Source organism: Trachurus trachurus (assembly GCF_905171665.1).
Source record: "Trachurus trachurus genome assembly, contig: scaffold_164_arrow_ctg1, whole genome shotgun sequence".
Lineage (NCBI taxonomy): Eukaryota > Metazoa > Chordata > Actinopteri > Carangiformes > Carangidae > Trachurus > Trachurus trachurus.
In genome coordinates this window covers 13,526-19,229 of record NW_028155218.1, presented here as the reverse complement: position 1 = coordinate 19,229, position 5,704 = coordinate 13,526, and the positions used below count along the sequence as shown (strand labels likewise).

The window sequence follows — 5,704 nt, the reverse complement described above, 5'->3', positions numbered from 1 at the left end:
GGTTTGAAGCTTGACCCAGCTGTGGCTGATGTTGTCTTCATTTCTACATGTGTGAACCAGTGTGAGCCCAGAACTTCATAATACATCATTCAAAATATTCAATCAAAAAACATGCATGGAGTGCCGCATCTTTGTCTCTTGTCTCTACCTCTGGTGCTCTTCATTGTCAGAAACACTTAATTCAAAATGTATTCAATAAATTAATGAAAAATACAATGTTTCACTTATTTAATTTAATTCATGTATTTAAAAAGGACAATGTACATAACATCAGCTCTTTTCTCTTTTGATCATGAAGGAATCAATGAATGATATTAACTAAATGCACACATTTATTGGTTTTAAGCACATATAAAAAACGTTTAAGTATTTTTCCCCCATATTACTATGTAACCATAGTAAACAACACCCATTGGCTGTCTCAACCTGAGCATTTGACCGTGATTGGTTAGTTTGACTGTCATCACAGCGCGGCCAATGGGCGCGCCTTTCCGTCAAATTTGAAAATACGCGCTACTGCAGCTGGGAAATGGTAACCGCGACAATGCGCATCACCGTCATGTGGATTTTTTTATGCCATGGATAAACGGATAAAGGCATGGACAAACCGTCGGGCGGAACCTGGTCAAGACCAAGTGAATTTAAATTCTTCAAAAAAAGAACAGGTAAGATAATATTCCTCTGTTATTATTGTGACGTTTGTTTGTGTGCCATCGGTTTCAGTAGCTCCGTGTGTGAGTGTGTGCGTGCGTGTGTGTGTGTGTCTGTGTTTGTGTGTGCCTTTGTGTGTGTAGGTGTGTGTGTGTCTGCGGGCGGGGTAAGGGACGTGGAGTCGGTTAAACGCCGATTGTAATTGCGACCGTGGCAGTATTTTTTTCCTGCATCTTACTAAGGTGAGGACGATATTGCAACCAGTGCAGCTTCATTAACGTGTGTGTTGAGATGAAAAATTACCTGCCATTAGCACATGAGCTATACTAACAGTTTCACAATGTATTAAGTAGCGAATTTCAGTGTATGTTGCTACCAGGTCTGAAGTCTGCAGGTAAATGAATAGAGTCGGTGAATAACAGAAAAGTGACTGTCATATACTTGTACAGTTACAGAGGATGAGGAGAGGAGCAGCAGAACAGCAGATGTTTCCTGCACAACCTTCACTTCATCTGGACTGAGTTGTTTCCAGTCTGCTGCTCATGGTCCCCTCGGACTGGTAAGTAATTGTCTAACTAATACTAATAATAGGCTATTACTAAAGGGACAGTTCACCCAAAATTCAAATTTCACTCCATCTACTCACCCTCATGTCAAGAGCTGTGAGAATTTTCAGAGTCCTTCGTTCCTTCTCTGAGTTACAGGGGGGTCCGCAAAAAATGAAATAAGTCTATATTTTAAGCTTGTTTGTAGCGGAAGCTCCCAGTGTCTCAGTTCACTGCTCTTCCACTGACCGGCGGAAAAATTTCTCATGTGGGGGCTTCAATACAAGAGGGACATTACAGACGAGCAGTATGGAGGTATTTGGATGTTTTTTGGTGTGTCTCTTTGGACGAAAAAAGTTGGTTGACAACCATTATATGGACAAATACTGCTGCGTGGACCCCCCCCCCCCCCCCCCCCCCCCCGTAACTCAGAGAAGGAGCAGAGGACTCTGAAAATTCCCACAGCTCTTAGTCAACATGAGGGTGAGTAGATAATGAGGGAAATTTGAATTTTGGGCGAACTATCCCTATAATTCTAAACTGGAAACAACCTCTTTTTTCCTGGCCATTGAAGAAAACAACATTAACTGATATGAGATGGAGTAGCATTAAATTCTACTAGGCACAACCTTCATCTCTTTCCAGTCTGCTGAGATCAAGAACTGCGCGGCAAGATGGTGTGATGCTGTTTTGGGGACTTCAAAATATCAACAACTTCACTTTATGTCTTACTTCAGCCTGGTAGGTAGTGCTCTTCATTCACATATAATTCCACCTGATACGAAGAGATGTCCTCATTGGTTTTGTGTTTAGGTTCACATGAGGTTTCTAAATTTCCCTGTAGGGACCAATAAAATATCTAAATCTGTTTATGTAAACACTGATGTGTGCAGGGTAGATCACCGTTCAAGAACCTCCCCACATGACAAATATCCCAAAGTACTAGATGTGAAATATGACTGAATATTCTTTATGTCCAACTGTATTTTACACAGCCAAGGACCCACAGCAGTGCTTCACCTGTGAGATCATCATGCTGGAGAACCACAAGAGAGCAAAAGATGATGGGGAGTTCAGCACACAAACAGGTAGGAAAACAGACCAAGATCTACACCAAATGCAGTTTTGTTTCTAAATTTTTTCATACAGTAAAACCTATTTCAGATTAATTCAGTTTTATTTGTATAGCACCTCCCCCTACATAAGTAATGAACAAACTAGGAATTAAACACAAACACAGATACACACACATTGAGATGAAACAGCTAACGCTTTCAATACAGTTACAGATTACCGTATTACTGTTTAAATTTTAATCATCACATCTCTGATGAATGTGTGTTATGTTCAAGTCAAAACTAGATGGAAGGCGACAGCCCTGCTCTATAGAATTTTCCTTCCAACACTTTTTTACACCCAAGATAGTGACTATGGCCCCCCCTCATTTATCAAACTTGTGTAGGATCTGATGAAGTACAGTCAGCATATACCAGGTGTCAGGGGTTCAACTCCTCTCACTGGAGGAAATTTCTCTGGCGTCTCTTCTATTCTGATTTGTACTGTTCTGACAATAATAGTCATTGATGAGCATCTATCTGCCAGACCACGCATTGTTTGTAATTCACCTCAGTTGCTCAAGTGGAATTCAATTTCCAACAAGTGCAGTGTAGCTGTTGTGCCCCGTCCACTAACATTTAAGAAAATAGAGAGGTCCTGAGTTTGGTTTTAAAAGAACACAGTAATGGAGAAAGTCATAAAATTAGTAGGTAAACTGTTTTAGGTGGATAAATATTAAAAGCCATCTTTACTTGCAGAGTTGGAGATTTCCAACTGGCAGTCTGCTGGGGTTTTAAACTGTCTTTGATGTACTGTGTAGCCAGACCAGGAGCTGCTTTGTTGACCAAGAGTAGGTTTTTTGAATTGAAAACGACATGTAGCATGTTGATGTTACTGGTATTGAGTCTGGACTCCAGGTATTCACAGATCTGGGGTCCGTTTCACAAAGCAGGTTTAGTGAAAACTCTTGAGTCTGTTCACCCTGAAATGAGGCAAACTCTGGGTTTTCCGTTTCAGAAAGGGAGGTAACTCAAACCAGGTAAAGAGGAGTAACTCCAGCCCGTTTCACAAAGAGAGGTAACTGAAACTCAGAGTCAGTTACTATGGCAACCTCCAACGCACACGTGAACCTAACCTGGTTGGGAGCAGGTTTTCTCCAACTAACCCTGAGTTTCTCCTTTTTATCTGAAGCTGCAGACTGAAAGCAACGGCTGACAGTACGTGATGTTTTATTCTCCATGAGGATTTGTTTGATCGTTCCCGTTGTTCTGCACCGTCACTTTGTCTCAACAACCCTCACATGACACAACATGGACACGCACACAGAAGAAAATTGCTCTTCTCTCTCTCTCTCTTATTTTTTTCGTTGCAGATCGATCCACTTCTGGATTATTTCCAGGTGTGATTGATGACTACACGCACAGCCCCGTCACGTTATCATGGAGACAAACTGACAAACTGAACTTAACATATCAAACGCACATTTGGAGTTGCACCTGCTCAAACACACAATGTTGAATAACTCTCCAGATGTATTTTTATAGATTAATACTCACGTAATGTCCCGCGGTGTGAAGGTACGGGGGGGGGGGGGGGGGGGGGGGGGTCGCGTCTGTGTCAGCATTCATACGTCAATCCACCATGAGAGGTGGGAGGGGCAACATTTTTTTTTTTTGCCGGTTGCCATGGTGAATCACGTTATCTTTGTTCCATTGATGAGGGCTTTCCATCTCCCCGTTACTCAGAGTTGATTGAACTAACTGTTATCACCTGTTCTGAAACCCACAACTCTGAGTTTCCTATCTCAGAGTAGATCAACTCAGAGTTCAGGACTAGGCTCAGAGTTTGTTGAACCTGCTTTGTGACACGGACCCCAGGTTTAGTGAAGACTCTGAGTCTATTACCGTAACCCTGCGAGGCAAACTCTGGGTTTTCCGTGTCACAAAGGGAGGCGAGTCAAAACCGGAGAAAGAGGAGTAACTCCAGCCCGTTTCACAAAGAGAGTAACAGCTCTGAGTCAGTTACTATGGCAACACACTCCGTGAACCTAACCTGGTCGGGAGCAGGTTTTCTCCAACTAACCCTGAGTTTCTCCTTTTTATCTGAAGCTGCAGACTGAAATTAGCGGCTGACAGGACGTGATGTTTTATTCTCCATGAGGATTTGTTTGATCGTTCCCGTTGTTCTGCACCCTCAGTTTATCTGAACAACCCTCACATGACACCACACAGACACTTCTCTCTCTCTTAATTTTTTTTTTGTAGTGTGTGTGTTCACTCCACTGTGAGAAGTGGGAGGGGTGAGGCTTTTTTTGCTGGTTACCATGGTGAATCCTGTTATCTTTGTTCCATTGATGAGGGCTTTTCATCTCCCCGTAACTCAGGGTCAAGTTACTCAGAGTTGAATGAACTAACTGTTATCACCTGTTCTGAAACACAAAACTCTGAATTCTGAGTTTAGGATTAGACTCAGAGTTTGTTGAACCTGCTTTGTGAAATGCACCCCTGCTGTCTTTGTTTCTCCTTGTTCATATGAATTAAGTTTTCTGCCATCTAGTGGTTACTTTTTTCCACGCGAGTGTATGCGTTCTATCTTTCATCAGGTGTAAAGCACAACTTAAATAGCCTATCTTTGCTAGTTTGAGACTGGTGCAGTGTGGCACAACTTAGGTTGGACATTAGAATGCAGCAAAGGATGCCAGAGCATTATTTGTACGCATAATTTAAATAATATAAAAAACTATTTTTTTTTTCTCCCCTCTTCTCTTCCCTACATGCACCAAGGAGCCAGCTGAATACTAGCAATTGGAAGGTGGACGTCTCTTCATCTGCTTCATCTGCTGCATGACTTCTGGTATAGAATCATTGACCTCTGTGATGTTTTAATTTTACTCGTTATTACATTGCATTGTGTAATTGTTTTGAACAACTGTTTGTGAACAGTAGTTTGTTGTAAATTTAAAGCTGAATACATTACACAGGCAATGATGTTGTGTATTTTACTTTTAATTAAGTTGAGCTGAAAGTCTTATTGACCTATCAAATGCATTTATATTCCTCCATTATATTATATTTATGAGAAATGTAACAGTTTGATCTGAATCATTAAATAGTGCAGTAAGTATGTTTTATTGTAGTCATGTATTTGCATTTGAAATCTTTAAAGTAGCAGTTTTTCCTCCTGAAATAATGTCTTCTGGATGTTTAATAATTATGTCTTGAAAACGTTTTCTTTTTGTCGATGTTTGTGTGTCGATGTGTTTGATTTGTTTATAATTTCCTCCTGTGTTGTACACAAAAGGAGATGCCTTTGTTGCGTTTTTTGCTTTATATTTTATTATTATTTTATAATAATAAAAATAATTAAAAAAAAATTAAGCGTATTTTAATGACGTCCATATAACATCCAAGATAACACATCTACACAACGTCTAGAAAAGACATAATAAAAAC

General features: G+C 40.6%; 1 long non-coding RNA gene across 2 annotated transcripts; it reads left to right on the top strand.

The window, feature by feature from the left end:
• The first annotated feature begins 847 nt into the window (after positions 1-847).
• On the top strand, positions 848-5,423 carry LOC311007991. 2 transcript variants are annotated; one of them, XR_014596461.1, is made up of 4 exons: positions 848-1,210; positions 1,842-1,937; positions 2,192-2,284; positions 5,036-5,423. It is a non-coding gene; the product is annotated as an uncharacterized lncRNA (long non-coding RNA). The 2 variants fall into 2 exon arrangements; XR_014596462.1 differs by lacking the exon at positions 5,036-5,423 and having other exon boundaries at positions 2,192-2,478.
• The last annotated feature ends 281 nt before the right edge of the window (positions 5,424-5,704 follow it).